Raw genomic sequence first — 20,741 nt, 5'->3', positions numbered from 1 at the left:
CAATTTTGAAGTATACAATACTATTATAATATTAACCATTATTAACTATAGTTACTATGCTGTAAGACAGATCATCAGACCTTATTTCTCCTAACTGAAATTTTGTACCCTTTAATCAACATCTCCCCTTTCCACACCCACCTTTCCTTTCCCCCAGCTGATGGTAACCAACATTTTACACTCTCCTTCTATAACTTGGACTTTTTCAGATTTCACATATAAGTGATACTATGCACCATTCATCTGTCTTTGTTTGGCTTACTTCACTGAGCATAATGTCCTCTAGATGCATCCATGTAGTCACAAATGACAGAATTTCCTTATTGTTTATGGCTGAGTAGTATTCCATCGTGTGTAAATACCAGCTTTTTTTTTTTTTTTTTTTGAGACGGAGTCTCGCTCTGTCGCCCAGCCCAGGCTGGAGTGCAGTGGCGCGATCTCGGCTCACTGCAAGCTCCGCCTCCCGGGTTCACGCCATTTTCCTGCCTCAGCCTCCCGAGTAGCTGGGACTACAGGCGCCCACAACCGCGCCCGGCTAATTTTTTGTAATTTTTTTTTTTAGTAGAGACGGGGTTTCACCGTGGTCTCGATCTCCTGACCTTGTGATCCGCCCGCCTCGGCCTCCCAAAGTGCTGGGATTACAGGCGTGAGCCACCGCGCCCGGCCTAAATACCAGCTTTTAAAAATCCATTAATCCACTGTGTGCTGCGAAGACTAAGTGGGCTAACATGTATGAATATTTGACAAAATGCAGCACCACCTCGAATATTGAGCTCTTACTGAGGAAGTCACTGGTGAGAATGAGCAATTGGATGATTGTTAAACACTGAGAAAGAACAAGAAATCTAGCAAATTCGGATAGTTCTGGGCAGGTCACACCTGAGGACTTCTAACTCAGACCTCATTCTCCAGCAGTGTCAGGAAACAGGAATATCTGCCCTTTCCAAGGTGAACCATGTGACCACTGCAGGCTAGAATACCCACATTGCAGATGCCACTGGAGATTGGCTGAGCCACATGTTTGGGGCAGCAAAAAGCTCAATCAGTTCTAATCCAAAAAGGCACTATATAACACAGACTTCTCAACACCCTGAAGAAGCCACATCATCTAGAACTATAGCTTCTAAGTTTATAGAATAAATGGCCTGAGGTCTCCTCTGAACTCTGGTACTACCACTCCTCAGGAAATATTATACATAAGCCCTTTCATTTCAATCACTGGGGCAATTCAATCCCACAGTTCCTTGAATGGAAGAGTGACTATTAACCTCTTGATAAAAGAGCAAATCCAGGCTGAGTGCAGTGGCTCACACCTATAATCCCGGCACTTTGGGAGGCCAAGGTGGGAGCATCACCTAAGCCTAGGAGTTTAAGACTAGCCTGGGCAACACAGCGAGACCTTGTCTCTACGAAAAATAAGATAATTAGCCAGGTGTGGTGACACACACCTGTAGTCCCAACCACTCGGGAAACTGGGGCCAGAGGATCTTTTAACCCCAGGAGTTCAAGGATGCAATGAGCTATGATCACACCATTGTACTCCAGCCTGGCAAGGGAGTGAGACTCAAAAAAAAAAAAAAAAGAGCAAGTTAAGACTGAATCCAGCTGGGCACAGTGGCTCACGTCTGTAATCCCAGCACTCTGGGAGGTCAAATGGGTAGATCACCTGAGGTCAGGCATTCAAGACCAGCCTGGCCAACATGGCGAAACCCTATCTGTACTAAAAATATAAAAAATTAGCCAGGTGTGGTGGCGCGTGACTATAATCCCAGCTACTCGGGAGGCTGAGTCACGAGACTTGCTTGAACCCAGGAGGTGGAGGATGCAGTGAGCCGATAGTGCCACTGCACTCCAGCCTGGGCGACAGAGCAAGACTGTGTCTCAAAAAAAAAAAAAAAAAAAAAGGGTTGGGCGCGATTGCTCACACCTGTAATCCCAGCACTTTGGGAGGCCGAGGCAGGTGGATCACGAGGTCAAGAGATTGAGACTATCCTGGTTAACACAGTGAAACCCCGTCTCCACTAAAAATACAAAAAAATTAGTTGGGTGTGGTGGCAGGTGCCTGTAGTCCCAGCTACTCGGGAGGCTGAGGCAGGAGAATGGCGTGAACCCGGGAGGTGAAGCTTGGCAGTGAGCCGAGACCATGCCACTGCCCTCCAGCCTGGGCTACAAAGCGAGACTCTGTCTCAAAAAACAAACAAACAAACAAAAGACAATGAATCCTGGAAAAGTGGGGACTCGGGACACAAAGCACTTGAGTCAGATTTACTAAATAAGCATTTGCATGTCTGGGCAAAAAGGAAGGCAAACTAATTTAAAGGCATTAGCCTCTTAAGTAACCTCAAAAACTGACAAGAGACTGGTTGTGGTAGCTCAAGCCTATAATCTCTGTACTTTGGAACGCTGAGGTAGAAGGATCGCTTGTGGCCAGGAGTTCAACACCATCCTGGGCAACAAAGTGAGACCCCCTCCATCTCAAAAAATATATTGAATTAAAAAAAAACAACTGATAGCAGTTCAAGAAGTCCAAGACTTTTCTTGCAGGCTTTTTTACTGGAGAAGAGAAGTGTGCTCATCTCTAGCCATGTGCAAATACAACTGAGCAAGCAGTGAAGGCAGACACGAAGGACGGAACCTGAAACACTGAAATGAGTTCAAAGAAGGGGCCTGGAATTGACTATTGCTGGGACAACGATGAGTCCTGATAGAGTCTTCCTACTATAACTGAAATAAGCACAAGACTCGCCCCTGTTCCCTGACTGCCACCTCACTTTATATGAGGAGAATGTGTCCCAGGGCTGAGAAGCTGAGGATTCTTTAGTTTCATAGTCAGCACCGGGGCGGGGGGAGGTGGTAAAGCCCTGAGTGAATTCTAAAATGGTTCTGGTGGGATTTTTATAGGGACAGAGCCTAGGCTTCAGGCATCCCACAGGGCTGGCTTTAACTGATGAAACCTTGGGTCATCCCTAGGTTACTATCAAGCAAATATTCCAACACTGAACAACCTTGAAAGCAGGTGTCCTGTGGATAAGTGGAGTCAGTCATGTTTCCTTTCACACAGGCACAAAAATTGTCACCTGTAAGCTTCAGCTTCTATCATAAACAGGAACTGTGAATAGTATTTGGGGGTAGAGGGAAAAATGTAGGTGACTAAGGTGCGTATGCAGAACTGTCATTTTGGGAAATCTGAGAGTGCCATCAGCTCCCAGATGCTTTCCTCTCCACAAGCAGCCCTGAAGCCTCAGAAGCCATTCCTGGAGGCTGGTTCTGGTAGCTCACACCTATAATCTCTGCACTTTGGGAGGCCGAGGCTGAAGGATCACTTGAGTCCAGGAGTTTGAGACCAGCCTAGGAAACATAGTGAGCCCCCCTCTCTACAAAAAAATAAAAATAAAATAATTTTTTTTTTTTTTTTGAGACGGAGTCTTGCTCTGTCGCCCAGGCTGGAGTGCAGTGGCCGGATCTCAGCTCACTGCAAGCTCCGCCTCCCGGGTTCACGCCATTCTCCTGCCTCAGCCTCCCGAGTAGCTGGGACTACAGGCGCCCGCCACCTCGCTCGGCTAGTTTTTTTTTTTGTATTTTTTAGTGGAGACGGGGTTTCACCACGTTAGCCCATGTTGGGATGGTCTCGATCTCCTGACCTCGTGATCCGCCCGTCTCGGCCTCCCAAACTGCTGGGATTACAGGCTTGAGCCACCGCGCCCGGCCAATTTTTTTTTTTTTTAAAGAAGCCATTCCTGCCTTGGTAGACGGCCCTCAAGTTCACCCAAGACAGCACTAGACTATAAGTCTGACAGACCTGGGTATACCAGGCTAAGTCACTTTCAAGCAGTGTCTCATTGGCTCTGAAGAAACTAAGATCAAGAGAATTAACATGGGCAAGGTCACTCAGAGAGCTAGTGATCAAGTTGAGACTAAACTTGAGTCGTTCTGAATGCAAGGTAACTCCTCCTGTGTCCCTAGTTAATCCTCATTGGTTCCTGCATGTGAGATTAGTATAGTGTCACCACAGACTGCTGGTAACATGGAAACTGAAGTTATGGGCTAGAGGCACTCATACTACACTGCATTTATGCATGCAGTAGAGAGGTTAAACTACAGCCTGTAATTTGTTGTTTTAGTATACAAAGTGAGCAAGAGGCCCGGCATGGTGACTCACACCTATAATCCCAGCTCTTTGGGAGGCTGAAGTGGGCAGATCAATTGAGGTCAGGAGTTCGAGAGCAGCCTGGCCAACATGGTGAAACCCCATCTCTACTAAAAATACAATTATTAGCCAGGTGTGGTGGCGCACACCTGTAATACCAGCTACACTGGAGGCTGAGGCAGGAGAATCGCTTGAACCCAGGAGGTGGAGGCTACAATGAGCTGAGATCGATCCACTGCACTCCAGCCTGGTCAACAGAGCGAGACTCTGTCCTAAAAAAAAAAAAAAAAAGAAAGAAAAGTGAGCAAGATTCTATTATTTCTGAGAAATAAGTGCTCAGGCCCAGCTGAAGATTCAGAAGTTGATGCTGCTTGTCCCCAAAACACTCACCTTGGCTCACTCAGATTACACAACAACCTGAGAAGATTGTTCCCTGGTGAGATCTATTTTTGATGACTAACAGGGCAGGCCAAGGCTGGTTCCAGCAGGGGAGGATGGCATACCCCGATATTCAGTGCCTGAAGAGAGGCAATCAGACCTGCTAGACCTTAGTGGACAATGAAGCCAAGGGCTCCAGAGCATCCCTATACCAAAGGGAGGTCACAATAGGGTCTGCACATCTCTATAGCATCCATTGCTATAGTAACTACAGAGAAATAGACTAAACCGTGTCAAGCATGTATTGAGTGTTTAAAATCTAAGCAGTCCTATATTTCTGCCTACTGAAATATATTAAATATATTGTGCCTCAGAAATGGTAGTGCAATAGATAGAAAGTATGTTAACATAAACATCCTGTAAAATTAGCAACTCTATAGGACAAGCCTTTGGTCAATCGAACAAGGCAGCTCCAGTTTCTCACTCTGGGCCTGCAAGGTATCTTTACACGTTTCCACAGGCCTGTAGAGTAAGGTATTATTCCTAGGCTTCTTCACAATGACTACCCAGATTCTGGTGGGGGCTGAAGTTGGGGCAAGGAAACAAGCCCAGGCCAAAAACCAGTAATGCCACATATGGTTGGCTCATCCTACACAGACTGTGCCTATGGTAGGACGGAACTAGCAGCAGCAGCTATTGGACTTGCTCAAAGAAGGATGGTCGGCTTTCCCAGCACTACCAGCGGGCCCTGCCTACACCCTAAGAGTGGTAAGAGAAGTGGAATCTGCTTCCTTCTTACCTTCTGACTCCCTGTCTTAATGCACAAGGCACCAAGAGTTCCTAAAAAAGGAGGTCCTCAATTGTTTTCCTCCCTTAGTATATAGGGCCTGATTTGCACATAAATGACAATGTCCCACAGGAGTAGTCGGGCAGAGTGTCCAGAAAATATATTGCAGATGATGTGAAATTACTAGCAATTAGCTGTAAATGCAGCTCTCTCTTCTACTCTAAACAACTTCTCAGAAAGGGAGCCAACTTACAGGGATAATCTTTAACCCAATCAAACCCAGACTGCTCTTGAACTCCTAGCCTCAACAGTCCTCCCATTTTGGCCTCCCAAAGTGCTGTGATTACAGTGATTACAGGTATGAGCCACCATGCCCGACCAAACTTTTTTTTTTAAGAGACTCACTTTTTCACGCAGGCTGGAGTACAGTGGTGTGATCATAGCTCACTGCAGCCTGGATTTCCCAGGCTCAAGTGATCCTCCTGCTTCAGCCCCCGAAGTAGCTGGGACTACAGGCACAAGCCACCACACCTGGCTAATTTTTGTAGTTTTAGTAGAGATGGGGTTTCACCATGTTGTCCAGGCTGGTCTCAAACTCCTGGACTCAAACGATCTGCCCGCCTCAGCCTCCCAAAGTGCTGGGATTACAAAGTGCTGGGGTGCGTGAGCCACTGCACCCCACCCAAACTTATTTTTTTAAAGGCAAAGCATTCATAAACTTCATTGTTAATAACAAATTATTTGGAACACATCTCATAACCACACTTAAAGAGTAGAAAATCTAAGTGACACAGTGATTATTTAGCAAAATGTACACTAGCTTTCTAGGAAAGCTTTCTAGACACTCCATACTCCAGCTCTTCAAAGAAACCTTTCAGGATTGAAGGGAAGAGAAAACAGATCGCCATGCATTACTCCGCCCAGTCAATATGTTAAATTTGCACAGTCATGTTTTCTTTTTTTTTTTTTTTTTGAGATGGAGTCTCGCTCTGTGGCCCAGGCTGCAGCGCAGCGGTGCTCTGCAAGTTCCGCCTCCCGGGTTCATGCCATTCTCCTGCCTCAGCCTCCTGAGTAGCTGGGACTACAGGTGCCCGCCACCACACCCCGTTAATTTTTTGTATTTTTAGTAGAGACGGGGTTTCACCATGTTAGCCAGGATGGTCTCGATCTCCTGGCCTCGTGATCTACCCGCCTCGGTCTCCCAAAGTGCTGGGATTACAGGTGTTAGCCACCAAGCCAGCCCCACAGCCATGTTTTCTACTTTCCTCACTAGTATGAAATTCCCTGGACACGGCCTCCCATCACAACTGTCACTTGGCTGTAACTTGCTATCTGTATAAATGGCATATGTGACTATTAATTTAGATAAAGATTTAAGTATTTGTATTTCTGTATATATTCTATGATAAGAAGACCGAATCCCCCCATATGAATGAAAGTTTCTAGAAACTGGGTTCAACAAGCGTAATAGCAGGCATATGCACAGAAGTCCTTTCTGCACAGCACAATACTAATGTGTTCAAAAGACACACGAGGAGCTGGGGCAGTGGACTGGATTTTACAATGATCTCTAGAGACTGAGCCGTAGTAGGCACCCAACAAATGTTAATTAAGATGAGCCTAGCCATGAGAGAATCTACTGGATGCACAGAGGCCAAGAGGCAGCACATGGATGTGGTTAAGGCACAGGCTCTAGAAAGGTACAACCAAGAGCAAACCCTGGTTCTGCCCATCCCAGTTGGGTAGACTTGGGCCAGCTACTTAATTTCCTGGAGTTTCTTTCTTCATCTGTAAAGGACAGTGATAACAATTCCACAAGGTAGGTATGAGAATTAAATGAGATAAATGAGTTATAAACTGTGACATTATATGGTGCTGATTAATAAACTAAAGAAAACATCCCTTGCAATTTAAAATTAATGGCTGAGCCCAGTGGCTCATGTCTGTAATCCCAGCACTTTCAGAGGCCAAGGCAGGAGGATTGCTTGGGCCTAGGAATTTGAGACTGGCCTGGGCAACACAGGGAGACCCCATCTCTAAAAAAAAAAAAAAAAAAAAAATTTTCATTAGCTGGTAGGCTGACGGGGGTGGAGGGGAGTGGCATGCAGTTGTGGTACCATCTACTTAGGAGGCTCAGGTGGGAAGATCACTTGAGCCCAGGAGGTAGAGGTGGCAATGAGCTATGACGGAACCACTGAATTCCGGCTTCCAGCCTGGGCCACAGAGCAAGACTCTGTCTCAAAAAAAAAAAAAAAAAGGAAAAAGAAGAGAAAAGAAAAAAGAAATGTAAAATTAACAAATGTCCCCTAATATTTCCTTTTTCTCCCCACTCCTGGGTTCAAACAATTCTTTTTTTTTTTTTTTTTAAATTATACTTTAAGTTCTAGGGTACATGTGCACAACATGCAGGTTTGTTACATATGTATACATGTGCCATGTTGGTGTGCTGCACCCATTAACTCGTCATTTACATTAGGTATATCTCCTAACGCTATCCCTCCCCACTGCCTCTGGGTTCAAGCAATTCTTGTGCCTCAGCCTCCTGAGTAGCTAGTACTACAGGCCAACACACCCAACTAATTTTTGTATTTTTAGTAGAGTCAAGGTATTGCCATGTTGCCCAGGCTGGTCTCAAACTGCTGACCTCAAGTGATCTGCCCGCCTTGGCCTCCCAAAGTGTTGGGATTACAAGGTGAGCCGCCGCACCCAGTCTTTTTTTTTTTTGAGACGGAGAGACAAGTCTTGCTCTGCCACCAGGCTGGAGTGCAGTGGCACAATCTTGGCTCACTGCAATCTCTGCCTCCTGGGTTCAAGCAATTTTCCTGCCTCAGCCTCCCGAGTAGTAGGGATTACAGGCACATGCCACCACACCCAGCTAATTTTTTATATTTTTGGTAAAGACAGGGTTTCAGCATGTTGGCCAGGATGGTCTCAATCTCTTGACCTCGTGATCCGCCTGCATCAGCCTCCCAAAGTGCTGGGATTATAGGCGTGAGCCACTGCACCCAGCCTGTATCTAGTGCTATTAGAATGAAAATGGAGATTCTTCATGATGAACCTCAACTCAAAGTCTGTGACCCTCAGTGTAAGCCATTTATTTATTTCTTTGTTTGTTTTTAGAGACAGGGTTTTGCTCTGTCTGGAGTGTCCCATCTACTTAGGAGACTGTAGTGGTGCAATATTAGCTCACTGCAGACTCTACTTCCTGGGCTCAGGCGATCCTCCCAATTCATCCTTCTAAGTAGCTAGGACTACATGTGCGCACCACTATGCTAATTTTAAAAAGTATTTTGTAGAGATAGGGTCTCAATATATTGCCCAGTCTGGTCTCGAACTCCTGGCCTCAAGGAATCCTCTCGCCCTCCCTGTGTTGGGATTACAGTTGTGAGGTACTGCATCTGGCCCCTAGTATAGATTTGATGCTGCCTATAGGGCTTTTCATGGAGACAGTGATATTTCCATTTCTTGTTTGAAAGTATATGGGGGTTAGGCACAATGGCTCACACTTGTAATCTCAGTACTTTGGGAGGCCAAGGCAAGTGGATCACAAGGTCAGGAGTTCAAGACCAGCCTGGTCAATATGGTGAAACCCTATGTCTACTAAAAATACAAAAATTAGATGGATGTGGTGGTGTGTGCCTGTAGTCCTAGCTACTCAGAACCTGGGAGGCAGAGGCTGCAGTGAGCCGAGATCACGCCACTGCACTGCAGCCTGAGCAACAGAGCGAGATTCTATCTCAAAAAAAAATAAAAAATAAAAAGAAGGAAAGAAAGAAAAGAAAGAAAAATCTTGGAATTTCAAGCAAAATATATATATGTACTTTTTGAGATAGAGTCTCACTTTGTCACCTAGGCTGGAGTGCAGTGTCAGTCTCGGCCCACTGCAGCCTTGACCTCCTGAGCTCAAGTGATCCTCCCACCTCAGTCCCCCAAGTACCTGGGACTACAGGCATGCAACACCATGCCCAGGTAATTTTTCGGTATTTTTTGTAGAGATACTGTTTTACCATGTTGCCCAGGTGAGTCTTGAACTCCTGAACTCAACCGATCCAATCACCTTGGCCTCCCAAAGTGCTAGCATTACAGGAGTGGGCCACAGTGCCCGGCCTAGCAAAATAAATTCTGCAAAAGACCTAAGGGAAGATATCGTATTGTTTTAGTTTAACTCCTTCGAGGAGATCCTGAACAAGACTTAGGTGAAGGGTCCTCCAGTAACCGAGAATCAGGGATGGAAGACAGGACACACTTTTGTTTCTTTAGAGTGACTTATAAAAAGTAAAGGTTTAATTAGGTAACTGAAAATTTACTTTGTCCTGTGACAAATCTGATTTGCATTTTCATCTCATGACAACCAATCTCCAATCCAGCGTTTCTCCACTGGGGGCCAACTTGTCCCCCAAGGAACATGTTTGGAGATGTGGCAATGTTTACAGACATGTTTAGTTGTCACAACTGAAAGATGGGAATGTGCTATTGACAATAGTGGGTAGAAGTCAGGGACACTGCTCAATGTCCTATAATGCACAGAAAGCACACACAGGCTTGCATGTGCGCACACACACACATACCCCACCGCCACAAACGATCCAGCCCAAATTGTCAACAGCACTAACGTTGAGAAACCCTGCTGGACCACAAAAGCAGTGTGCATTCAAAAGAGGACAGGAGTCTAATACCCCTCTCATCCTTTCATCAATTTACAGAGACAAGATTGTTAGTCACCTTTATCAAATATCTCTTACATAGATTTCTGAGGTAACTGAATTTCCACCAAAAAAACACAAGAGGCTATTAGAGGCAGCTTGGCACTGCCCACAAATGACAATGAAAAGGGTTACAGTACCTTCCTGGGAATAGACCTTATTTGTATGTATTTGGATCTCTGCAAGTTAAACATTTAAAACGAACTCAGTAACAAACCCAGGCAGGCTGAAGTCCCTGACAGAAATGTGTTTATTGACTTCTTTGTGGGATGGAACAGAAAACTGGGAGAAATTTCATTATTGTTTATCAGTCTGGTATCTGACTGCTAAGAAAGCTAAGAATCAGGAGAACTAACTTCTACTACCAGGTCTGCAACTAGCTAGCTGTAGGACTTCCTTGGAGCTCCAATGAGTCATTTCTCAGTGAACTGCAGGGAGGATGGCTTTGAACAGGAGGCAAAGCAGGAAAGGCTGTGGGCCTCCTATACCCTGCTTCAGTCAGAACAGCTCCCCTATTCCTTGCTATTATTTCCTCCAAGAAAAAGGTTGTGCTGCTTCTAAAAATAAGATCCAAAAAACAACATTAAGTGATAATACTGTAGGCCTGATATTACATTCAGAGCTACCTAAGTAAGCCTTTTATGATCCATCCTAGCACTTGTATCTTGTTATGGTATGTATCTGTTTATATGTTTGTTTTCCAGATTACAGTTCATTTATCTCCTATTACCCAACTACACACCAATCAGGGTTTGTTGACTGAATGAATCATTTCCAGAATACAAGGTATTCTCAAAATTGAGGCATTGTCAAAGTGCTGATGACAGAGGGCAATTAAAGGTGAATCTCAGGTATAAGAATAACGGGCCGGGCGTGGTGGCTCACGCCTATAATCCCAGCACTTTGGAAGGCTGAGGTGGGTGGATCACGAGGTCAGGAGATCGAGACCATCCTGGCTAACATGGTGAGACCCATCTCCACTAAAAATACAAAAAATTAGCCAGGTGTAGTGGCGGGCACCTGTAATCCCAGCTACTCAGGAGGCTGAGGCAGGAGAATGGCGTGAACCTGGGAGATGGAGCCTACAGTGAGCAGAGATTGCACCATTGCACTCCAGCCTGGGTGACAGTGTGAGACTCTGTCTCAAAAAAAAAAGAATAATGGGGCAGGTGTGGTAGCTCACACCTATAATCCCAACACTTTGGGAGGCTGAGACAGGAGGATCACTGAGGCCAGGAGTTTGAGACCAGCCTGGGCAACATATACAGCTCCCTGTTGCTACCTCCTCCCAAAAATTATAAAACTAGCTGGATGAGGCTGGACGCAGTGGCTCACACCTGTAATCCCAGCACTTTGGGAGGCCAAGGCAAGTGAATAGCTTGAGTACAGGAGTTCCAGACTAGCCTGGGCAACATGGCAAAACCCCATCTCTACAAAAAATACAAAACTTAGCTGAGCATGGTGGCACACGCCTGTAGTCCCAGCTATCTGGGAGCCTGAGGTAGGAGGATCACTTGACCCTGGGGTTGGAGCCTGCAGTGAGCCAAGATCGTGCCACTGCACTCCAGCCTATGTGACAGAGTAGGGCTCTGTTTCAAAAAATTTTTAAAAAGTAAAATAAAATTAGCTGGATATGGTGGTGAGTGCTTGTGGTACCAGCTACTCGTGAGGCTGAGATGGATCACTTGAGCCCATGACTATGCCACTGCAGAAGGAAGGAAGGAAGGAAGGGATGAAGGGAGGGAGAAAGGGAGGGAGGATGATGGCTGCCTAATGACTAAACACTTGGTGAAGGATGAGAATGGCCCTGTTGGGGGATCGAGCATTTGACGCTTTGTGCTTGAGTAACTCACTGTTTCATATATGAAGGGAAAATGCTGCATTACATTGGTCTTAAACTGTCCCCCTTACATTCCACAGATATGACTACTGAGAGCGTACCTTTTAGATTTTGTTTTATGGTCTCTGAAAGCCTGATTGGTAGCATAACACTGTGTTACTTGCCCCCTCTTTATATAAAGAAATGCATACCAGCCTGGGCAACATGGCAAAAACCCCTGTCTCTACAAAAAAAACTACAAAAATTAGCTGGGCATGGTGGCACATGCCTGTCGTCCCAGCTACTCAGGAGTCTGAGGCAGGAGGATTGCTTGAGCCCAGGAGGTGGAGGTTGTAATGAGCCAAAAACGCACCACTGCACTCCAGCCTAGGCGACAGAGTGAGATCCTGTCTCAAAAAAAGAGAGAAATGTACAGGCACATTTTTAACTGTCATGGTGGCAAATGCTTGCCAGCCTTCTCCACTCAATGAATACACAAACCACTGACTCCTTGATGTCTACATCTGTGAAAAAACATCCAGTGTCCTCCAAGTTGTCCTTAGAGTCTGTGTTTCATAGCAGCAGCAAGGTCTCTTCATGTTGTTCTCTAGGGAAGGGGTCAACCACAAAAAGGCAACAGTTATATAACTTTGTAACAAGCCCACATCCTGTATCTATGCACATTTTAGAGGAAACACCAAGGCTTTAGGTTATCATTATTGCAAAGGAAAATGTTACAGTTATCATAATTTACTGAAAAAAAAAGAAAAAGAAAAAATCAAAAATCCCAGCAGTTTGCTGTAAAACTGAGTAACTTCCTGTTACAATCTTCTCCAATGGGGCAGCACCCACAACTATACATATTAAAGTGAAGTTTAATGTCCAAGAGTTTAATTCCTTGAATTCCCAAGAGTTCCCAGAACTGGTCAAACATCATTATCTCCATTAATCATTATTCAGAGGAAATTCAAATAGCCCAGAACATCAACTACTGACTGAGGACATGATTAGGCAACAATGAATGAACAGCTTCAGAAAAAAGCAGACAAAATGGAAAAGGCAACTATCCAACAGCTCAGGCGTTCTCCAAGCCCGTGAGAGGTATACTCAAGCCTTTTTTTTTTTTTTTTTTTTTTTTGAGGTGGAGTTTCGCTGTTGTTGCAGCAAAACAATGGAGTGCAATGGTGCAATCTTGGCTCGCTGCAACCTCTGCCTCCTGGGTTCAAGCGATTCTCCTGCCTCAGCCTACTGAGTAGCTGGGACTACAGGCATGCACCACCACATCCAGCTAATTTTGTATTTTTAGTAGACACAAGGGTTCTCCATGTTGGTCAGGCTGGTCTCGAACTCCCAACCTCAGGTGATCCACCCGCCTCGGCCTCCCAAAGTGCTGGGATTACAGGTATGAGCCACTGTGCCCGGCCACGCCTGGCTAATTTTGTATTTTTAGAGGTCAGGCTGGTCTCAAACTCCTGATCTCAGGTGATCCACCCACCTTGGCCTCCCAAAGTGCTGGGATTAAAGACAGGAGCCACTGTGCCCAAACTTTTTTTTTTTTTTTTTTTTTGGAGACAGGGTCTTGCTGTGTTGCTCAGGCTGAAGTGCAATGGCTCAATCATAGCTCATTGCAGCCTCAACTCCTGGGCTCAGGTGATACTTCCAACTTAGCCTCTGGAGCAGCTGGGACTACAGGCATTCACTACCACGTCTAGCTAATTAAAATTTTTTTTGTCGAGACAGGGTCTCACTATGTTGCCCAGGTTGGTCTCGAACTCCTGGGCTCAAGCGATCTCTCTTTGGCCTCCCAAAGTACTGGGATTACAGTCGTGGGCCATGATGCCCAGCCTCAAGCCTTTTTTCAAACAAAACCCTATACACATGGCCAATACATAAAAGAAATAAGTAAGCTTCCATACTTAAAATGAGGAGAGAAAGAAAAAGGAGGGCCAAAAGGGACTGAGCTCAGCTCCTCAGTCCTCTCAGGACCTCGAGCTTGGCTTACTTTGCTTTTGCTCAGCTATGGTCTAGGAGACATAAGATACTCAATTAAACATTTGCTGGCTACCATTTCCCACTACCTGTGCTAAGTGACCAGTGGCTCTGGGCACGGTCTCTTATTTTAGGCCAGTATGTCCAAATCAGCAGTGGGAAGCTGGGCCTGGATTAACCATTGTTCCCAGAACTGACCTGCCCAGAGCTTTCTGGCCACTGGGCCAGAGCTCCATCTACTCTTCCACACATCATTTCCAGTTGCCCACTAGCTCCTTGAAAACTTCATGACCTTCCAAAAAACCATGTAGTTTCTGTGTCTTCAACTCACCTCATCCCCAGCATTGGTACTGAGCTCTAACCCTGTATTAGGGACAGGCACATACTCTAATCAGCTGTCCTTGACTAAAGTCAGACCTTGAGCTCTAAACACTTCTGCCTCACCCACACCAGCTAGTTAAGTTGCTGCGGCCTCAGCAGTCCTCTCCTAGGAACCAGATTAGACCACTGCTTACACATGGGGACATGCTGTCCTTTGGACAAGTACTCAGGCAAGTCCCTTGACAGTTGGTGTTTGGTAAAAGGCTGTTTGTTTACAAAGGAATGTCCTAGGGTTTCTGTCTTTAATCTACTCAAATACTTCCTTTTTCGAACACAATTTGTGTTCGAAGACACAAATTGAGAGATGTGTACTTCTGAAGATGGGAAGAAAGGGTATTTTTCAGAATAATCCTTATCCGTTTTTGTTTTTGTTTTTTTTTTTTTTTGAGACGGAGTCTTGCTCTGTCGCCCAGCCTGGAGTGCAGTGGTGCGATCTTGGCTCACTGCAAGCTCCGTCTCCCGGGTTCACGCCATTCTCCTGCCTCAGCCTCCTGAGTAGCTGGGACCATAGGCGCCCGCCACCACACCCGGCTAATCTTTTGTATTTTTAGTAGAGACGGGGTTTCACAGTGTTAGCCAGGATGGTCTTGATCTCCTGACCTCGTGATCCGCCTGCCTCGGCCTCCCAAAGTGCTGGGATTACAGGCATGAGCCACCGCGCCCGGCCCCTTATCCTGTTTTTGGTTGCAAATTCCTTTCAGAATCAGAGCAAGGCTTCAGATTCTCTCTCCAGGACAATAGTATAGTTTTAAAATGTTGCCTGTGGCTAGGCATGGTGGCTAACACCTGTAATCCCAGCACTTTGGGAGGCCAAGGTGGGTGGATCACCTGAGGTCAGGAGTTCGAGCCCAGCCTGGCCAACATGGTAAAACCCTGTCGCTAACAAAAATACAGAAATTAGCTGGGCATGGTGGTGGCAGGCACCTTAATCCCAGCTACTTGGGAGGCAGAGGCAGGAGAATCGTTTGAACCCAGGGGGCAGAGGTTGCAGTGAGCCAAGATTGAGCCATTGCACTCAAGCCTGGGGGACAAGAGCGCGACTTCTCTCAAAAACAAAAATAAGCCGGGCGCGGTGGCTCACGCCTGTAATCCCAGCACTTTGGGAGGCCGAGGCGGGCGGATCACAAGGTCAGGAGATCGAGACCACGGTGAAACCCCGTCTCTACTAAAAATACAAAAACTTAGCCGGGCGCGGTTGTGGGCGCCTGTAGTCCCAGCTACTCGGGAGGCTGAGGCAGGAGAATGGCGTGAACCCGGGAGGCGGACCTTGCAGTGAGCCGAGATCGCGCCACTGCACTCCAGCCTGGGCGACAGAGCGAGACTCCGTCTCAAAACAAACAAACAAACAAACAAACAAAAAAAACAAAAATAAAAACAAAAAGAAAAAAATCAATCCCTGTTCTAAAAGGAGTCTATCAGTGACATTCTCTTTTTATGGGTAAAGTTTTCAGTAAGACCCTGAGTGCTCTAAGAAGGGTTTCTTCTTTCTCTGGCCTCCTTCCTTCTCTTCTCTTCCTACTCTATCTTAGCGGGTTCAGTGCAAGTTCTCCCGTTTTCTCAATTTCTCCACTCTAACTTCCCCGGCCTCTCAAAACTCTCATAAACCTTACAAAGTGATTTTACTGTTTTGTGTCTTCTCAAAATTACTACCAGCTCCTAGTAAACAAAGACTGTGCTTGGTTTGCTGTTGTATTTGCACATCCCCTCAGTGCCAATACTCTGCACACCTTAGAGGCTCAATACAGTACAGTCAGCCCTACATATCCATGGGCTCTGCATTTGTGGATTCAACCAACCTCAGATTAAAAATATTCACAAAAAGGCCTGGCATGGTGGCTCACGCCTGTAATCGTAGCACTTTGAGAGGTGGAAGTGGGTGAATCACTTAAGGTCAGGAGTTCAAGACCAGCCTAGCCAACATGGTGAAACCCCGTAATCTGCTAAAAATGTAAAAATTAGCCGGGGGTTGTGGCAGGCACCTGTAATCCCAGATACTTGGGAGGCTAAGGCAAGAGAATCGCTTGAACCCAGGAGGCGGAGGTTGCAGTGAACCAAGACTGCACCATTGCACTCCAGCCTGGGTGACAGAGCGAGATGCCGTCTCAATCAACCAATCAATCTTTAGGGGGGAAGAAAAAAAAACAAGATGGCTGCATCTGTACTACACATGTACAGACTTTTTTTCTTGTCATGATTACCTAAACAATACAATATAACAATTATTTACATAGCACTGTATTAGGTATTATAGATACAGATGATTTAAAGAATACGAAAGATATGTTACATGCAAATTCTATACACCATTTTATATAAGAAACTTGAGCTGGGAATGGTGGCTCATGCCTGTAATGCCAGCACTTTGGGAGGCCGAGGCCGGCAGATCACCTGAAGTCAGGAGTTCGAGACCAGCCTGGCCACCATGGTGAAACCTCATCTCTACTAAAAATACAAAAATTAGACAGGCGTGGTGGTGCACACCTATAATCCCAGCTACTCTGGAGGCTGAGGCAGGAGGATCATTTGAACCCGGGAGGTGGAGGTTGCAGTGAGCCGAAATCGCACCACTGCACTCCAGCCTGGATGACAGTGCAAGACTCCGTCTCAAAAAAAAAAAAAAAAAAAAACGAAACTTGAGCATCCTGGATCTTGATACCCTTGAGGGGTCCTGGAACCAATCTCCATAGATACTGAGGAATGACTATATATACCTGTCAAATGGCCTCATATTACTGTTTCTTGATCCTTCTACCTTTAGCTATTTGGACTTGAATGTGTTGCCTCTTTTAAAATTTGGGCATATAGGCCGGGCGCGGTGGCTCAAGCCTGTAATCCCAGCACTTTGGGAGGCTGAGATGGGCGGATCACGAGGTCAGGAGATCGAGACCATCCTGCCTAACACGATGAAACCCCATCTCTACTAAAAAATACAAAAAACTAGCCGGGTGTGGTGGCGGGTGCCTATAGTCCCAGCTACTCGGGAGGCTGAAGCAGGAGAATGGCGTAAACCTCGGAGGCAGAGCTTGCAGTGAGTTGAGATCCAGCCACTGCACTCCAGCCTGGGCGACAGAGCGAGACTTAGTCTCAAAAAAAAAAAAAAAATTGGGGCATATGAGGCCGGGCACCGTGGCTCACGCCTGTAATCACAGCACTTTGGGAGGCTGAGGCGGGTGGACCACTTGAGGTCAGGAGTTCGAGACCAGCCTGGTTAATATGGTGAAACCTCGTCTCTACTAAAAATGCAAAAATTAGCCAGGTATAGTGGCGCACATCTGTAGTCCCAGCTACTTGGGAGGCTGAGGCAGGAGAATCGCTTGAGCCTGGGAAGCGGAGGTTGCAGTGAGCTGAGATAGCGCCACTGCACTCCAGCCTAGGTGTCGCAGCAAGACTCCATCTCAAAAAACAAACACACAAAAAGATGTATAGATATATTTCATCTGCACCCTAGGTTCCTAGCACAAAGCTCCTAAAACTTTTGTAGATGGGGGCACTAGGAGAATCTTTCGTTCTGATATTGGTCTTTAACCCCAGTTCCTGACACAGAACTCCTAAAACTTTTGTAATTTCCTAAATCCCTTGGAATTTCCTGGGTAATAGGAGCATCTTGTTTTGTTTTGTTTGAGACAGTCTCATTCTGTCACCCAGGCTGTAGTGCAGTGGCATGATCTTGGCTCACTGCAACCTCTACCTCCCAGGTTCACGCAATTCTCCTGCCTCAGCCTCCTGAGTAGCTGGGATTACAGGCGCACACCACCACACCCAGCTAATTTTTTGTGTATTTTTAGTAGAGACAGGGTTTCACTATTTTGGCCAGACTGGTCTTGAACTCCTGACCTCGTGGATCTGCCTCCCAAAGTGCTGGGATTACAGGTGTGAGCCACTGCACCCGGCTGGTAATAGGAGCATCTTCTGTTGTAAGTAAGTAACTCTTGGTGGGCTCCTAGATAGCCTTGGGATAGGGGCTGATTGCCTGGGGAACCAACTATGTGATTAGAGGGTGGGAACTTTCAGCTCTACCCACTTAACCTCAGGGGAGGGGAGAAGGTCTAAAGGTTGAATTGATCACCAATGGCCAATAATGTATTCAATTATGCCTTTGTAATGAAGCCTCCATAAACACACACACACACACACACACACACACCCCAGGGTTTGCATTAGCTTCAGAATAGCTGACTACATGAAAGTTCCAGAGAGGGCGTAGAAGCTCCATGCCCCTTTCTACATGCCTCACCCTATACATCTCTTCCATCTAGCTATTCATCTGTATCCTTTTTTCTTTTTTTCCACTCTGTTGCCCAGGCTGGATGGAGTGCAGTGGTGTGATCTCAATTCACTGCAACCTCCGTCCCCAGGGTCCAAGCAATTTTCCTGCCTAAGCCTCCCTAGTGGCTGGGACTACAGGCATGCACGACCACGCCCAGCTAATTTTTTTGTATTTTTAGTAAAGATGGGGTTTCACCATGTTGGTCAGGCTGGTCTCAAACTCCTGACCTCAGGTGATCTGCCCTCCTTGGCCTCCCAAAGTGCTGGGATTACAGGCATGAACCAGCACGCCCAGCCATCTGTATCCTTCTTAACATCCTTTAGAGTAAATGGGTAAATATAAGTAAAGTGTTTTCCTGAGTTCTGTGAGCCACTCTAGCAGATTAATCAAACCCGAGGAGGGACTGTCAGAACTCTCAATTTATAGCTGGTAGGTCAGAAGAACAGGTGACAATTTACTACTTGTGACTAGTGCCTCAAGTTGGGACAGTTTTGTGGGACTGAGCCCTCAATGGTGGGATCTGACACTATCTCCAGATATAGTGTTAGAATTTAACTGACTTAAGAGGACACCCCGCTGATGTGTCTACTAGAGAACTACTTGGTGTATGGGGAAACAACTCCCATATATCTGGTGTCAGACGTGTTGTGTTGAGTGACTGTGGGAACAGAGTAGGAAAAACACTTTGGGGTTTTTGCCTGTCTCAAATAACTAGAAGAGCCACAAGTGAAGACAGAAAAGCATAACCTATAGCAGCTAGTTTCTCAGCACAGCACGTTTTTTCCCCTTCTGGGTCCACTTGCCTTTTTATAAACACAAAAAGTCTTACAAAGCAGGACAAATGTGACGCTGAGCGCAGACATTTGAACATTTTGCTAGAGGAATGGAGTTTTTTAAGTTATATTCTAATTAGTGGGATACCTGCTATTACCAAGCAGACCAAAGGCCTGACTTTCCCTGTGCCCTTCCTACATAAAAAGAAGGGAGTAAAGATTTAATATCTTCTAGGTAGAAGTTAGAGGACCACCCAGGCCACACTTCACTAAGTTTGCTTTTTCATCTGCCTTCAAACACTACTATCCACACTCAGCTTTGTTCATTTATTCCTTCCCTTCTCCCTCCTGCCCTCCTCCAGACTGCCAGAGAGATAGTTCAAGGTGACAACAGCTCCTCTGCAGCAGCACATAGTGGTCTTGCCAGAGACAATAGCAGATCAAGTAACTACTGAAGATGATGGCTACACTTGGACAGGTGACATTACATTATCATCAACAAATATTTATCACCTTCTTCAGTACTGTGACTACAAAGAAGGATAAGATCTTCTTCTGCACGTTAAGTACCTTTCAATCTAGAGAGTTAGGTGGAAAAACAAAAATATAACATAAGGTGCACCATTCTGTAAATATTAATTGTGCAATACAGACAACTGTGTTAAGACAAAGCTTTATGTTCCCGACTTTCCAGAACAATTCTGATTTCAAATATCCTGTTCCACCTAATTCTTTCAGTACACCTGTATGCTCAGAAAATTACATGTGTTTGGCATAAAAATTATGATCATCACAGCTACTTATGAGGCCAGCCAGTCAACTAGATTAACTAAAATTAGGATGGCATTATAATACGAGATTGTTTCAATCACACTAGTACCTTCTCGCAGCCTTAGCACGGTGCTTTAATAATAGGCCCTCTATCTCAGACATGTCAACATGAGCAAAACAAAAAATAGTAGGCCCAGCTGGGCACGGTGGCTCATGCCTGTAATCCCAATACTTTGGGAGGCAGAGGTAGGTGGATCACCTGACATCAGGAGTTTGAGACCAGCCTGGCCAACATGGTGAAACCCCGTCTCTACTAAAAATACAAAAAATTAGCCAGGCATGGTGGCAGGTGCCTATAATCCCAGCTTCCCCAGAGACTAAGGCAGGAGAAGCGCTTAAACCTGGGAGGTGGAAGTTGCAGTGAGCCAAGATCACGGCACTGCACTCCAGCCTGGGTGACAAGAGTGAAACTCTGTCTCAAAAAAAAAAAAAAAAAAAAATAGTAGGCCCTTAGCCGGGCACGGTCGCTCACACCTGTAATCCCAGCACTTTAGAAGGCCCAGGTAGGTGGACCACTTGAAGTCAGGAGTTTGAGACCAGCCTGGCCAACATGGCGAAACCCCATCTCTACTAAAAATACAAAAATTAACTGGGCATGCTGGCGCACACCTGTAATCCCAGCTACTCGGGAGGCTGAGGAAGGAGAATCACTTGAACCCAGAAGGC

The 20,741-nt window shown here is 45.9% G+C and overlaps 1 protein-coding gene across 7 annotated transcripts in view; it reads right to left on the bottom strand.

The window, feature by feature from the left end:
* LOC105467840 (heme oxygenase 2) overlaps positions 1-20,741 on the bottom strand; it is a 42,807-nt gene that overhangs the window by 11,614 nt on the left and 10,452 nt on the right. The window contains exons 1-2 of one of the 7 annotated variants that reach the window (XM_071084047.1): positions 4,538-4,677; positions 4,297-4,419 (exon numbers count right to left, since the gene is read on the bottom strand). The exons of 2 other annotated variants lie outside the window; for them this stretch is intronic. The gene's annotated coding sequence lies outside the window, so the exon portion shown is untranslated. Of the gene's footprint in view, positions 1-4,296; positions 4,420-4,537; positions 4,709-12,335; positions 12,442-20,741 lie in introns of those variants that run through there. 4 more of the 7 variants (XM_011717593.3, XM_011717594.3, XM_011717589.3 and 1 more) reach the window with 4 other exon arrangements.

This window comes from Macaca nemestrina, chromosome 18 (assembly GCF_043159975.1).
Source record: "Macaca nemestrina isolate mMacNem1 chromosome 18, mMacNem.hap1, whole genome shotgun sequence".
In the NCBI taxonomy this organism is placed as follows: domain Eukaryota; kingdom Metazoa; phylum Chordata; class Mammalia; order Primates; family Cercopithecidae; genus Macaca; species Macaca nemestrina.
Note: the sequence above shows the minus strand (reverse complement) of the source record. Positions and strands in the feature narration are given on the sequence as shown.